This window comes from Desmodus rotundus, chromosome 4 (assembly GCF_022682495.2).
Source record: "Desmodus rotundus isolate HL8 chromosome 4, HLdesRot8A.1, whole genome shotgun sequence".
Taxonomy (NCBI): domain Eukaryota; kingdom Metazoa; phylum Chordata; class Mammalia; order Chiroptera; family Phyllostomidae; genus Desmodus; species Desmodus rotundus.
The window spans coordinates 89777141-89793428 of record NC_071390.1 but is presented as its reverse complement, the minus strand read 5'-3'; the positions used below and the strand labels follow the sequence as shown (position 1 = coordinate 89793428).

General features: G+C 38.5%; 1 protein-coding gene across 6 annotated transcripts in view; it reads right to left on the bottom strand.

The window, feature by feature from the left end:
* Positions 1 to 16288, bottom strand: part of BMPR1B (bone morphogenetic protein receptor type 1B) — a 349197-nt gene that overhangs the window by 149612 nt on the left and 183297 nt on the right. Inside the window, exon 3 of one of the 6 annotated variants that reach the window (XM_071221262.1) lies at positions 8990 to 9199. The exons of the other annotated variants lie outside the window; for them this stretch is intronic. The gene's annotated coding sequence lies outside the window, so the exon portion shown is untranslated. The remainder of the gene's footprint in view (positions 1 to 8989; positions 9200 to 16288) is intronic. 6 annotated transcript variants of the gene reach the window in all.

Sequence of the window (16288 nt, the reverse complement as noted above, 5' to 3'; positions counted from 1 at the left end):
GGATAAAAAGGCACACTCTCTCTCATCTTCCCCAAATATTACTATGGTACATTGCCCTGGGGATATAGAAAATTGAACAATTTTAAAATTTCAATTAATGTCTTAAGTTTTGTTAAAGAGAAGTATGACAGGGTAAACAGTGAAAGACCTTTAAATGTAAACTATATCACGTAAAAATTCTATGAGAAAGTGAGATGGAAATATAGGTCAAGAAAATAAAAGAATAATGTAAAATTTTCAGCTTTTAACAGAAGAGTCTATTCATTATTACTTAAATGGATAATGGTTTTATTAAATTGCTGTGGATTTAGATTCCACTGAGTATTCTTATAATAGTTGATGTAAGTTTTAGTTTAAAATGTCAATATTTCCAATAGGGTAGAAGTTAAATTCTTTGCGAGTGCATATTTTACCACAGGTGAAACCTGCAGATGTTAACTTGGTAATGTGTGAGTGGTTACGGAGTTATTCAAAATTCTTTCAAAGGTACGTGAACAAAAATAGTTGACGACCGTTAGCCTACTGTGTAAAACCCAAGTTTTCAACCTGGTGTATAAAACTTTTCATCACCTTTCTCCTTCTAAGGAGCTTTTAGGGCAGTGAAACCATCCTGTGTGACAGTGTTACGGTAGATGCGTGACACTGTGCCTTTAGCCAAACCTTAGACCTGAACCACCCAAACAGAACGCCCTAATAAAAACTATGGACTTCAGTTAAATCTCTTCCTTGTCTTTCTGAAGCATGTGTCTGGAGAGAGGACACGTTATTATTTGTTGAGCAAATACCATCTAACAGGGGCTTTAGAAATATTTTCTGTAACACTAAAAGCAACCCTGACAGATGGGTACGCTTTTGCCTTTTTTAAGACGCAGAAAATGAGGCTTAGAGTTATTGAGTGGCTTACCTGAAATCATTTATCTGATAAACACTAGATTTGAAATTCAGCCCAAATCTGACTGCACCACAGTAGCACGTACTGCCTTTATATTAGTCATTAAACTGAGATGTAGAGGCTGCCCAGGCCGGGCAAGGAATCATTCTCACGACATCAGAGAGGAATGAAGGTCTTCCTGCATTTCTTTCAGGCACTGCAAGAATTTTAATATTGAGTATTAAATGGCAGCAAAAAGAAGGGACTAACAAATTAATCAGTGAAAACCAGTGGACAGAATTGAAATAACCAATATGCTCTATTAAGAAGAACTTAGAGGGTTTTATATTTAATTTGAATAAATTTAAGAGAAAGGAAATCATCAAGAATCAAAGGTGTGAAGATCCAATACTGTCAAATTGCTAGTTCTTCTCAACATTACCTATAGATTAATTGCAATCTAAATCAAAATTCCAGGAAGTTATTTTGTGGAAATGGTCAAACCTATACTAAGGTTTATGTAAAGAGGCAAAAAACTCAGGAGGCCAATGCAATATTGAAGGAGAAGAACAAAGTCGGCTGCTGACACTGTCAGGCAGAAAGACGTACTAGAGTAATCAAGACAATGTGGTGCTGGAGAAAGAACAGACAAAGAGACTACAGACCCAGAAACAGACTCACAGAGATATAGTCACCTGACCTTTGACAAAGGAGCAAAGACGATATAAAGGAGCAAAGATAATCTTTTCAACAAAGGGTGTTGAACAGCTGGACCATCCGCATGCAAACTAACCAATCAAGACAAAGATCATATGCCCCTCACAAAAATTAACTCAAAATGGATTGTAAAACATATACGTAAAAGGAAGAACTGTGAAACTCCGAGGTAACACAGGAGAAAACCTAGAGGACCTTGGGCATGGCAATGACTTTTTAGATACAACACCAAAGGCACAATCCATGAAAGAAATCATTGACAAGCTGGAGTTCATCAAAATTAAAAACTTCCGCTCTACAGAAGACAATGTTAAGAGAATGAAAAGATAAGCCACAGACTGGGAGAAAAATATTTGCAAAAGACACATCTGATGAAGGACTGTTATCTAAAATTTACAGAGTTTTTAAAACTCAACAGCAAGAAAACGAACCAACCAATTGTTAAATTGGGCCAAAGACTTTAACAAACACCTCGCCCAAGAAATATACAGATGGCAAATAAGTATATGAAAAGATGCTCTACATCATATTGTCATAGGGAAATGCAAATTAAAACAACAAGATACTGCTACAAACCTATTGGAATTGGCAAAATCTGAAACAGTGACACCACCAAATGCGGGTGAGGATGCAGAAAAGCAGGAACTTTCATTCACTGCTGGTGGCAATACAAAATGATACAACCACTTTGGAAGATAGGTTAGTAGTTTATTACCATGTGATCCATCAATCATGTTCCTTGGTATTTACACAAAGTAGTTGAAAACTTACATCAATGCCAAACCTCTACATAAATGTTTACAGCAGTTTTATTCATAACTTTAATCAAAACTTGGAAGCAACCAAGATACCCTTCAATAGGTGAGTAGATAAAGAAACTATGGTACATCCAAACAATGGAACATCATTAAGTGCTAAGAAATGAGCTCTCAAGCCATGAAGATATGGAAGAATCTTAAATGTGTATTAGTAAGTAAAAGAAGCCAACCTGAAAACGTTACATACTATATAACGCCACCTATTTGACATTGTGGACAAGATAAAACTATGGAGACAGTGAAAAGATCAGTATTTGTGGGAGGTGGGATGAGAGGGATAAAGGGAAAGCACAGAAGATCTTTAGGGCAATAAAAACACTGAGTATGACACTGTAATAATGGATATAGATCATCACGCATGCCCGGACCCACAGAATGGACACCGCCAAGAGAGAACCCCAAACTATGGACTTCGGGTGATAACGATGTGTCAGGGTAAGCCCCCCAATTGGAACAAGTGTGCTGCTTTGGTGGGGAACACAGATAACACAGATTATGCATGTGTGGGAGCAGAGAATGTACGGGGAAATCTCTCCATTTTCCTCACAATTTTGAACTGCTCTAACAAACTAAAGTCTCTAAAAAGTCAAAGGGGGCTAACCCTTCTGGTATCTGGGTCTTTGCCAAGGCAGGGGTTGTACAGATAGCGATTTGGGAACTGGGAGCTAGGAAGGGAAGATAGATTAGTCTTTAATGTGATGAACTTGAGGTATCATCTGCTATATCCAAGTGAATATGTTCAAAAAGTATTAAAATGTACTGATCCATAATACAGGAGAGATGAAGACTGCACCAATTCGGTAGCCTTCTGTTCTTGTTTGGGGGCTTGAAACTAATATAGGCTACTTCTCAACCCAGAAACCAAAGTAGTGGCTTAAAATTTTCACTCAGATACTATTCACCTCTTACTCAAAACCCTACCTGCATCCCCATTGAGTTCGGAGTAAAAGTTCAACTTACCACAATAACGCATAAAGCCCTACTCAGTCTGGCCCTCAGTAAGTCTCCGACATCGTGGACTACAGCCCCCTCCTTTTCTCAGCCGCAACCCAATTGTCCCCCTATTACTCTCAAGTGTGCCTAAAAAATCTTCCCTTAACGTCTGTCCTTCAATTTGCCTTGCCCGCACTGGCGTGTTCTCTTGCAGACAGCTTCATGACTGACTCCATCACCTCGTTCAAGGCTCTGTTCAAAGGGCACCTCTCAGTGAAACCTACCCCTACCATGCTTTTTAAAATTGCAATCACATTTAAAATTACTTGTTTATGACTTGACTGGTACTGCTTGTCTTTCCCAATAGAATGTCGGTTCAATAACAGCAGAGATTTCAGGGGCCTAAACTGAATCTTGCACATAATAAATGCACAATAACTCTGCGTTGTGTAAATAACTTAGAGATCTGTGAGCCATATGCCAACACAGGCAGATGGTTCCTGAAGACATGAGGCCTTTCAGCCATAGCATGTATGAGAAGTAACCCCGACCCAACATTTAAAAGGCAGGTCAGGAAAGAGAAGCCCACAAAGACTGTAAAACAACTGTACGTGCAGGAGAAGGAGGACAAAGCGAGAACATGAGTGAGAATGGAGTATTCAGGGATGAGCAGTCAGCACTGAGGAATGCCAGGCACAGATGAAACATGAAAGGGGCCGAAAACAGCGCACGATATGTAACGCTCACGACGCACTGCGATAATGAACATCAGAGTTGCACATTTTAGGGGGGTCCATTGCAGGGTATGTAAATTGTACTTCAACGAGGCAAGTATTAAAAAAGGTGAGAGGCAGGCAAATGAAGTGAGACATAGAATGAAATCTCTCTATCAAAGTGTGGCCATGAGAAAAAGAGAAAGATAAAGGTAACAACTTAAAACAACAAACAAAACAACTCACTACGGTATAGAGATGATTTTGAAGTCAAATTGACTTGAGTTTTCATTTGTCTCAAGTTACATAAATTATATAACCTTACTTTCCTCATAAAAAATGGGTTTGATATTACTTCCTGTGTCACTGGGCATCAGTACCCTTTTTACTTTTCCATATTATTTTATTGTACAGATATATCACATTGCACTTATCCACGCATCAGCTGATGGACATTGGGGTTGCTTCTACTTTTGAACTATTATAAATAATGCTGCTATGGACTTGCATACGCAAGTTTTTATGCAAACATGTGTTTTCATACTCTTGCATAAATGCCTGGAGTAAAACTGCTAAGTAATATAGTAATTTTATGCTTAACATTTTAAAGAACTGTAAAACTGTTTTCCAAAGTAGCTGCACCATTTTACATCCCCACCAGCAATGTATGATGGTTCCAATTTCTCCATATTCTCCAAATACCTGAAATTATCTGTACTTTTTATTACAGCAATACTGGTGAACACAAAGTAGAACCTCACTGTGGTTTTAATTTGTATTACCCTAGTGGTTAACAATGTGGAGCATCTTTTCACACGCTTACTGGCCTTTTGGTTCTTTACTCTTCACTGCCACTGAACATAATTTCAGAAAATCCTAGGACCAAACAAAGCTTAAAACATATTTTCAGGGATCCAGCTTGTTGTATCTGGCATAGATATAGCCACTTACTTGTTAGCTCAATAAATGAATAAATTAATAAACAAGTAAAACATTAAAATTAGAAATACTTGATTTATTACTATATTGTTTCCATTTTTAAACTAAGCATTTGAATTATTTTACAGTTTCAATAGAAAGGAAAGATATGTTTCAAAGGAAAAAACTTTTTAAAAACACAATTACCAAGATAATACGCTAATTCTTTGTTTGGTATTATGATACATATTTACATCAGTATGTGCTGTAATAATAAGTACTCTATCAGATCAATGTTAGGAAACTGGACTTAAAATCCAGTTACGGTAATGCTTTATAATTTAAGGCTTCCTTGAAGTTAGAAATGAAAAAAGCAAAAAATTCATTAAGTAGTGAGTGATTTTTAAATATTGTTGACCAACTTAATCAGATACGAATATTACAGATTTACCCAACACCATATATAATGATACACTGCTCAGGGGCAAATGGGTATACAAAAAATATTGGTAATCCAAGCTTGCCGTCATGTTTCAGAAAGACCTGGAGAATGTGACTTTCAGGGTAAATGACTGTGGAGAAAGAAAATGGACTCTCTGTGTGCCTAGTTAGAAGAAAACCAGGGGCTGTTTTCTCCTTGTTCTGCCCTCTGTGGATCTCCTACGAGTCATACCAGGTAGAGTCTCTTACCGTAAACTCTAAGGTTCTTTGTCCTCAAGAAGTAAATACTTTGGGCTCCCGGGACCCACAGGAAAATCATAAAAATCATACAAAAGTCTACTAGCCTTTACTGCTGCCAGTTTATTGTACTTATCCGTGATTAGTTTGAGAAGAATTGCCTGTACAGTAAGTGAATAGGTCATTTGTTCTTTTCAACTAGAACAATGTTTATATTCAATGATGAATATAAATTGAAAAGAAGAAAAATATAAACAAGAAAAGAATGTGTGTCCTTTTAAATTTTCATTTGACATCTCACCAACTAACACAAAAGCAAAACATTTTATCATTTATAAATAGGCACTGTTCTGAAATCCATAGGGTATAGAACACATATAACCAGGGGCAATAATAAAGCTCAATTATGTTTAATAAGATAAGGTAATATAAACAGTGAAATGCATCAGGAACATCAAGTTATTTTTATATGATAGTTGTTGCTAAACGGACTTCTATTAAACTACACTAATGCCTCTTCATGCTTAATAATAATATCTGATTTCCTAGCTATGTATCGGTGTTGCCACTGTTTTTCTCTTAAAGCCACACATATATTTATGTAATACTAAGGACCTTAACAAAAAGGGGTTTTTAACATAGTAAATAATTATTTGCAATGTAATTTCAAATATTTCCTACTTCTAAAAAAAGTATACAGTTCTTAAAATTACCATATAACTTTAATATCCATTTCTTAAAATTAAGGAATTAATCCTAATTTAAACTTTTTGCCATCAACCCAAAATGGAAATTAGATTAAGTCTATGGGACAACAAGAGTCTTTATGATGATAATTTTAATTCCATTAGTCTCTGAATAGTGTTCTTTTATCCTAAAGATGTAGCTGAACTTTTAATATTTGTTGCTTTTTCAAGAATAACTCATCCCAGTATCTTTTCATTCACACAGATAGACACCCATGACAAGCAATGTGACATTAATTTAATGGAATATTTATTTCCAGGAAGAAATTACAGTATACTTTGCTGAACAGCGGACCTGTTCAGCTGTTTTTTCCAGCTGGAATTTGAGAAAGTGGTGGGTGTCATCCCCAAGGCAGGAAAGTGGTCCTGCAATCACCTCGCCAGAGGGGCTGACTTACCTCAGCGAAAAGGAGAGCAGGGATGATCGGGGATTCCCCAAAACAGACTCACCAGACGCTCCTCAGGATGCGAAGGGAGAAATCCCAGCCAGGACGCATCCAACAAAAACCAACACGATGGAGCAGGGAAATACCTGTCCACCACCTTCAAGCTGACTTTTTTTACTATCCATTAATTATAAGGCAGAAGCTCATAAAAGTATCACTGAATGATTAAATTTAACAGGCAGTGAAAACAGAAATGTACATTAAGTCTGATCATTCATAAAATAAAACAACATGTTTATTTCACTGCTCTATGATGAATCTGTTTTTATGGGGGCGATTTAAACTGTAAAGCTGAGAAATATAATTACTTACTTTAATTCCACTTTTTCTAATCAGAACATATTTCAAAAAAGCAAGAAAAATAGGGATAAAACAATATAGCAAAGTAATTTTAACAAGACATAAATGTCCTAACCATTCATCTTTTTTGGTTTACATATAAAATGTTTCTGTTGGCTGTTCTGCTTCACAGGGCCTGAAATTTTCTTAAAATGTGGCTATCAAAAATAACTAAGGGGTAATGCAGAAAAAAAGACTAAAAATGAAAAAAATCTTGCTACTTTTGAGTAGGTGAAAACTGAACAGGAGTGAACTTTGAGGCTTTTTCCCCCTCCTCCAATTTGCTTCATTCTGGTATTTGGCCTAATGTAGCAATTTCCAACTGGTATGCCACAAGACATTTTAAAACATGAAATACCTGACTTTTCATTCAGGGTCACTGACCTCTTTTCTCTTAGATGGTTAAATTTAAAAATGACAACAGCTAACACAATGGCAATCTGGTATGAATGAATCAAAATTATACCTATTTTTTGTCAAATTGGCAAAAAATTATATATTTTGGGGGTATGCTGCAGAACTTCACCAATGAGTTTATATGTGCCATGAGGTGACACAGGCTGAAAAGTCACTGGTCTAAAGTGACCAAAAACAGGGCTGGAAGGGGGCTGAGGATACGCAGATGATAAAAGGGGAAAAGGTAAGAATAAAGAATATCCTTTCCCTTTTGTTAATGATCCAATGAAGAGAAGAAATAATGTTAACAAATAGCATCTCAATGTAGTAATCAAGTTGCTTTTATTTTTGTTTTGTTTTATTTTGAAGACAATTTACATTAAACTTCAACACTGAACCCAAATAAGCGTTTTGCATGAATACCTGTGTTTGGAAAAGCATACACAAAATGCTACTCATACTTGCCGCTTACGTGTCACCAGTAGAGAATATGGACGAACACTTTGGAGGTACAGGAATCTCAGAACATGTCCTCAGGGTCAAGGGACGCCTGTTGATGGGGCAAAACTTCTCATTGTCCAATTCTTAATGGTATGTACGCATCTAACAACTCGCACCTCCACGGCACTTCATACTTTTCGGAAGTGATCTATCACGTGTTATCTTGCTTGATCATCAGGAGAAGCCCATGAGAAAATGCTCCCTCTTTACGTACGAGGAAACTGGATAAAGCAGGCAAGGGAACAGCCCATGGATCAAAGTTTGAAAGTAGAGACAGAAGCTGAATGCAGGTCTTTTCACATTAAGTCCTTGGCCCTCACTACTATAGTTTTCAATAATATCAGAGGGGCTAGATCTCACCAGAATTTTTTTTTCTGGAAAAAAACAATAATTTCTAGGGGACAGACCAAATTCTTCCAATTTGAAGCATGAACATTTTTGTTGACAGTGGCAACACACACACACACACACACACACACCCTGTGTAATGCCAGCGCCATTACTTAGTCATCCAAGTTAAAAATTTCAGTGTTCTCTCCTAGATCCAGTTAGTTACTACTCGCATACACTCAGGAGTCTATCTTTGAAATATCCTTCGAGTTTGTCCACTCTTTTCCCTGCCCTCTGTTCCCACCAAAATTCAGATTTAGCTTTTATGTAACCTCAAATACTGAGCGAATCACAATCTAGCCTCCTGTCACCACCCCCCCCACCCCAACCAATCTCCCACAGTGCCACTGCACTAACGAGTCCTTTCCGACACCTCTCCTTGCCAACAACAGAGGGTGCGAACTTCTCAGCACAGAATCCAGGCCTGCTGGCCGTTTCCACCTGGCCCCACCTGGGCCGTTTCATTTTCCTTTTGCCTGCAACACAAATCCCACATAACACTCCCTACCGTACCCAACCATACATTCACTGGAAATGCTGGTACAGCAGCTCTTCCACACTTCTGTTCTCTTCACAGAATGACCTTCTGTAAACCTTTGTTTCTGTGGAACAACATATCAGCTGGTGGTGCCAGACTCACTCCAACTTTGTGGGATGCGATTTCAAATTTTAAAAGGGAAAACTTCTTTGGATGCTGTATCCCAAGCCCTTCCTCTCTTTGTTCGATGTCTCCCTGTTAAAAACAAGACAAACTGCTCGATTTGCTGGTGGTGTTTCCTCCTAACCACAGAAGGGAAAGGCACAGACCCGGCCCCAGACTGGCAGCAGTGGGGCAGGGCTCCCACAGTGCATTCAGGGTGACTTGGGGACCTGACCAGCATTTCTGTCTGTCCCAAGTGTCCATTCTTCTTTCTCTGTTTTATACTCTCTGTGACAGAAAACGAGGCAATAAATAATTCCACAACATTAACAAAAATGTGTTCATTTCAACTGCATAATTTTCCTTTTGAAAAACCTAAGAATCCAACTTTCAGATAAAATTACGCATACTAGTGCTGCTGAGATTTTGAAGCAGGATATAATCTGAAAGAGTGGCCCTAAGTAATATTTAAGCGCTAAAATTATAACAAGAGTAGCCATGGAGCTGACAGGGCCTCTACAGAAAGAATTTTTAAGTATTTACATGGCCAAAGATCGCTACATTTTCTTTGGGGCAGAACATCAAAGTTCAAAGAACACTAACGAAGCTATCATTGGGTTTACCAGGAATCGATACTAATTAAAGGCTCTACTTTAAAAATGCATATCAAGTGTTATTGGAAAATGCACCCATCTGAACAGCAGCCATTGAAAAGAACTTTATCAAAAAGGGTAAATAATGTATAAAAAGTCCCCAGTGAGTGATGACAACTTTGTTCAGATGACAAGCCACCTGTCAGCCGGAAGCCAGCGCTCAGACTTCTTGGCACCAGCATTTCCCTCATTTCCTACGTGTGCACAGCAGCGCACCCCCCAGTTGCTTATTTATTGCTCTAGTCTATTAAAAACTGTCTCAACTTACTTATATCCCTGGCAAATCTATTTCATAATTTTAAGTAGCGGTTGTGATGCTTCTCCTGCAAAATTTCCTATTTACTTATTCAAGAACACACCTGCTGAGTACCTGCCCTGGGTTAGACACTACAGACACAGTCCCCCTGCTCAGCGAGGCGAGAGGCTAGCGATGGGGATGGAAGACTGGTGAGCAGATCCCGGTAATACAGTACGGCCGTGGCCATGACACAGACAGGTGGAGCGCAGACAACCTAATTCTTCCTGGACACTGTGCTCAGGGAAGGCTTTTTGGAGAAGGAGGTGATCATCTGATGTACTAAAACAGAAGTTAACTATAAAGTATATGAAGATTTCATGTGGGTGGCACTTTAGAATGATGATGAGACTCAAAGGATGGCCAAGGAGTAAGAGCCTCAATTAGTGGCAACTGGTCCAGGCTTAACATCACACCCTTACCGTTTCGTACCAGGAGTTGCCACATTTCTAGGCTTACTTCTTCTTTGCCTATTGATATTTTCATTCATTTCATTATATGATTTATTCTAATTTTTAAAATGGAATCCCATGTTTTGGGAAGGTTGGCTTTTCTGGGGGGGAGGGGGTTAATAATCTTTATTCCCACAATCATTTTTCTATCAACATTTTCATTCAGTTACTCAAAAAATATTTATTGAGCAACTGCTATATGACAGGCTTGGTTTTAAGTGCTGGAAATATGATGGTGAACCAAACACAGCGGACGTGCCTTCCTGGACTTCACACTACAGGGGTGAATAAAAAGAAAACTAAACAGTGACTATAATAACATCTCATGGCAAAAAAGAAAAAAGACGTCCAATAATAATAAAAGTAAAACAGAACAATGCAATGATGTTGGGGTAAAGAAAGCTTAGGCGAAATTAAGAAAGGCTTTGCTTGGAGCTGAGGCCTGAATGAAGAGAGGGAGACAGCTGCGTGAAGATGTGTGGGAACAGCATGCCAGGAAGAAGAAATTGCTAATAAAAAATCCACGGCTCAGAATCACCCTTGGTACTCACGTGACAAAAAATAAGTGGTAGGTGGGCAAAAGCTGGCACATGGTGAAGTAATCAGACAGTAACTGAATGATGTGGATGTCTTTGGCCAGTGGTTTTAAACTGTGCCACATATTAGAATCACCTATGATGCTTCGCAAAACCCAGATGCCCAGGCCTTAGTCCAGAGCAAGGAAATCAGAATCACCAATATTCTTTAAATCCCTCCATGTAATTCTGACTTGCAGAGCTGGTTAAGAAGCACAGTAATTCAAGCCACGGTAAGGAATTTAAATTTTGGTCTAATTACATAAACAGCCATTGGAAGATTAAAATTTCATCAGAAATTTCTGTAGAGCAACTAAAGTGTTTAATCTCTCTCTCTTTTTTTAAATTTTTTTTATTGTTGTTCAAGTACAGTTTTCTGCCTTCCCTCCCACTCCTCCCCACCACCCCAGCCCTCCCCACCTCCCTCCCCTGTTTCCACTCCCCCTTGTTATTGTCCATGTGTCCTTTTTAATTGTTCCTGTAAACCCTTCACCCTTTTCCCCCATTATCCCCTCCCTTCTCCCCTTTGGTCACTGTCAGCCTGTTCTCAATTTCAGTGTCTTTGGCTATACTTTGCTTGCTTGTGCGTTTTGTTGATTAGGTTCCTGTAAAGTGTTTAATTTCTATCTGGGTATTTGGTAAAAAGGAGTACTACACATTAGGAATATATTAGTTTCTGAAGCACTTTCTCCTTAAGAACAAAAAAAGGAAGGAATTATTGAAATACTTCCCTCTAAAAATTCAAATCATTTAGGTAAAAATTAGTTTCTCTGGAAATATCCAATGCAATTATATCTGTTTCTGATTTGTTGCTTTTATGTATTCTCCCTGTAAATCCTAGAATACATTTGCTTATCATTTGTGACTAACTTTCTATGTCTTGAGAGAAAAAAAGATACACAAGACATTTGAGACAGTAGCTGAATTTTGCTTGCATTATTCTTTTTATTTGTAACATTGACCCAGGGACTCCCCATCTGCTGTAAATGTCTCATCACTCTGTGGCGCGTAACTCTAAGAAGAGTTCAAACCACTAAACTTCACTGGGAAGTAACCTTTGAGGGAAATGGAGTTGATTTACTAGGACTGATAAAACCCAAGAATCATCATTGATCAAAACATTTAGATACATTTTTTAGGGAAAAACAACATTTCTGTTGTTCAAATAAATATGCTAGAATACTTTTTCTTGTGTATTTAGTAGAGAATGAAGTTTCCCAGGGGTAGTAGAGGTTACATTTTCCATCTATGTCAATTTAAGTTCTTATTTTTTAACAGCTAATAATCATGCACAAACTGAGGAACTGAAATTAAATTGTAAGAAAAGCAAAAGCAACCAACTCCTGGTCACATTCCAGGAAAGCAAACCAATCAGCCAGAAATTAATTTAACTACCACGTGGTGCCATATTCCTAAGAGTTCTGCTGATATAGCATCTCTCCCAGCTCCTAATAGCACATTAAAGTCCACTAACTACCTGAAGGAATTTTACTTAAAAATTCAACCACCCCATAGAACATAAACTTTTATTCTTTATTTACATACACCAAACAGTATTTTATCAAAATTACATTTGCAAATATTACACTACAACCAGTTTTTATTTAAAGGTATTTCAAAGAAGTCGACACAGTTCCTCCAGTCCATTTGTCACGGAATTCACAGCATGTGAGTAAAAACTGAATGGCCACTCCTACTCAAACCTTTCTTCTTAAAGCTCTGTGTGATAAAGCCAGCCACGGTAATCTATCTTAAAACTGCCTTTGAATTCTTTCTCTACCTTCAGGAAACCCACAGCATTCCCAACTTGTGTGATATCTGGTTTCCCTGTTCTGTATACAATACCTTAATTGACATCAGGAGCTATGTTTTATGTATTTCTCCATATTCACAGTACCTTTCTCTGTGGTGTTAAACGAACACCTAATGAATGAATGTAAAATGAAGATTTACCCTTCCCTTCCACTGATGAAGGTAAGAAACAGTAAAGCAGCATAACGCTGGCAGGAGCGTCTGCAAATACACATTACCAGCTCAGAGCCCTGGCGGCCATTGGGAACATCAAGACAAGTGAGAAATGCTTGAAAACGTGAAGTGAGAGGTACTGCTATGTATGCTCCAATAAGAAGGCTGGATCAAGGAGAAAGAGGATTCAATGATTAAAGACTGCAGACTCAAATGAAAAATAAAATATGGCCATAAATCATCCCATCACTCTGAAGACAATTTTGAGTATCTAATATGTAACAAGCACTTGTAACACATGGAAATAAATTAGACACAACTCCTGCCTCCAAATAGCCCATGAGCAAAAGCTACAAGGCAGAGTAAGAGAAGCAATGCAAGAACAACACATAAGTGATAAACTATAAGGACCTAATTCACTGCAGAGGAAAGGTGGTCATGGAACTAAGTCTTAACACATTGAGCAGGGATTAGTCGAGGAGAAGAGGCATAGGCGGATCTGTTCCAGAAAGAGGCAGCACAGAGGCACAGCTGGGAGGGATAGGGGGGCCTGTGCAAGGGATGAGAAGCAAGTCCCTGTGATGAAGCAGAGGCTCCAGTGGAGGGACAGGGGGGAGATACGGCTCAACAGGGAAGAAGGAGCCTGATCGTGGGCAGCCTGGTGTGTCATGAAAAGGTACCTTAAACTTTTATCTGTCTGGCAAATAAGGAGCCAATGAGCAGTTCTGAAAAGCAGAGCCACGTGATAAGATTTGTGGAGCTACGTGGAGAGTGGCTGCGAGTATGAAAGAGGAGGCAAGCAAAAAAGTATAAAGGCCTAAAAAGATTGTTTTAAAATCATTAACAAAATTTGAGTTATCTGATCCTACGCAATGCTACACACATATACTTAACATAATTACTGCTTTGATAACGAATGAGTTAATGTCCTCCTTAAAAATAAATATGTTTTAGGATTTGGGTAGAAAACTAATAAACAGAACATTTTAACTCCTACTGAAAATGAATGACAGTTCAATTTTCATGAATAAAGAATAACACTAAATAAGCTAAACATTACTATTTTTGTAGTAAATTAAGATGCTAAATGAACGAAACTGAAATGATCTGAAACTATTTTTATAAAAATTTGACATTCTAAGGGTAACCTCATGTTACTTATGATCCAGTTTTCAATGATTTCATATTGTTTTGTAATTTGCTGCTTTTATAAGTTTGCTATTTACCTAATGTTCTAACTTCCTGTGTTTAAAAACAATCCAATAGTTTCAAAAGCCAATTTCACTAGGCTGTTTGCTGCAGTTCGTATTTTATCACAGAGAATTTTTTTTCCCTGAGGGGGACCTGTTGGGGCAAATTATGACTCTGACATGAAGGACGCAATCCTATGTTAGAAGTTATTATATTGTAACTTCACTTTACATGTATTTAAAAGATTATACAAACCGTAGTTATTAATTCACTAAGTAGCCCTACCTTCAATCTGGCGATGACCAAAATTTCACAGTCCGTAGGCCAGGTCAATGGCCAGACAGTGGTGCGCTTTCCCAGGCACAGAAATCGCCATGAACTGTGATGATTTATTCGGGTATTTTCCATTCATTACACGTCAGCTTTGATCTCGTTAAGAGTGCTAAAGGGAAGCCGGTCCCTTGACAGCCCTGGGACGATATGGTCCAGTTTTACACAGGTAACAGTTTTCTGGCTTTTTGGCTTCCAAGGCTGCTTCCCGCCTGGCTCGCCCACACGGACTCGCTGGAGAGCATTGTTGCTAAAAGCAGAAGGGAAACCCAAGTAATAAGATGCAGGGAACCGGGTCCAGCTTATGCAGACTAAACATCTGAAAGAGCCAAACATTTTCCAAAGCGCAGGTTTCTGTAGTGACAGAGGTGAACTGAGCCAGGGAGGCCCAGAAGAAAGGAGATGCGAGCCGCTGCGCATTCATCACCCTTAATGAAGTTTTCACTGCTCACAGTCATGACGTTCCACCAAATGATTCTTGATATTTTCAAAGATTACGTTTAAGAATCAGTGGGACAACCTGTCAGTACTTATACATAGGTAGATTTTTAGGAAGAGATGTAATTTCTCTTCATTTTTAGGAAACATTTTTCTTCTTTTCTTACAAAAACACAAGGTTTCAATAGCTGGCCAGTTCAAACTATTGCCATTCATAAATTCTACATGCCTGAGAACTTGCTTTAACTTAAAACATACACCACCCACAATCACAATTTTGGCTGAGCCAAGGGAAAAACATCAAATTTAGATTCCCATTAAATACTGTAACTAGAAATTCACTGAATGTTTAAATGGTAAAATTTGACAATAAAAGGTCTATCTAGATCTCTTTCAACAGCTATATCTATATTGTGTAACTTTGTGTGAACCAGTGAAGACTGGATTCAAAAAAGAATGGTTTTATTTTCCAAAGATCACAACAATATCCCCTAACCCCACGCTCTTCTTACATCCCACTGAGAGGCGGGGCCTAAATTCTTTCCCCGGGAATCTGGATAACCTTACCACGCTGTGAAGTGACACCATGTGAGCTTCCAGGCCAGGTAATAAAATGTGACCCAATCCCACCTTACTCAACAGAATCAGTGTCTCTGAAGCCTTTTGCTGCCACATTAGTAGTCTGACTGTGCAGAGACATGATGTTGTAGGAAAGACCAAACTAGCCAATGTGAGAAATCAGAGAGGCCTTGAGAACACACGAACAGAGATAAGCCTGGACAGCTTCTAACTGCTTCAGCCTCCTGCTGTTCGAGTTCCAGACACCATCTGACAGCAAAAGCATGAGAGACTGTGAGCCAGCACCACCCAGTCAAGTTCTGCCCAAAATCCTGGCCGAAAGAAACCATGAGAGGTGGTAACTTTGTTTTGGCTCTTTTAAGCCACTACGTTATAGTGACTTTTTAAAAAGCACAGGTAACTGGAATATACTTTGATACCAGAAGTTGAGCAGTACAATAAAAAAATAAAGTTAACTCAAGACAAATGGTATCGGTCTCTGGACCAGACAGAAGACAGAGGCCTGAAGGAGACTGTTAGTAGAAGCCTGATAGTTTCAGAGTTGGACTGTGAGGGCTCCAGAAAGATAAGGGTTATGTTTTCGAAAGGAAAAGGAAAGAAGACTCTTGTTCCATGGTGGCAGAACAGTGACCAACACTGTTGCCCACAGTGATGTGGAAAATAGGAAATGTACCTGACAAAATCCCACGATCTAGTTCAGGAAG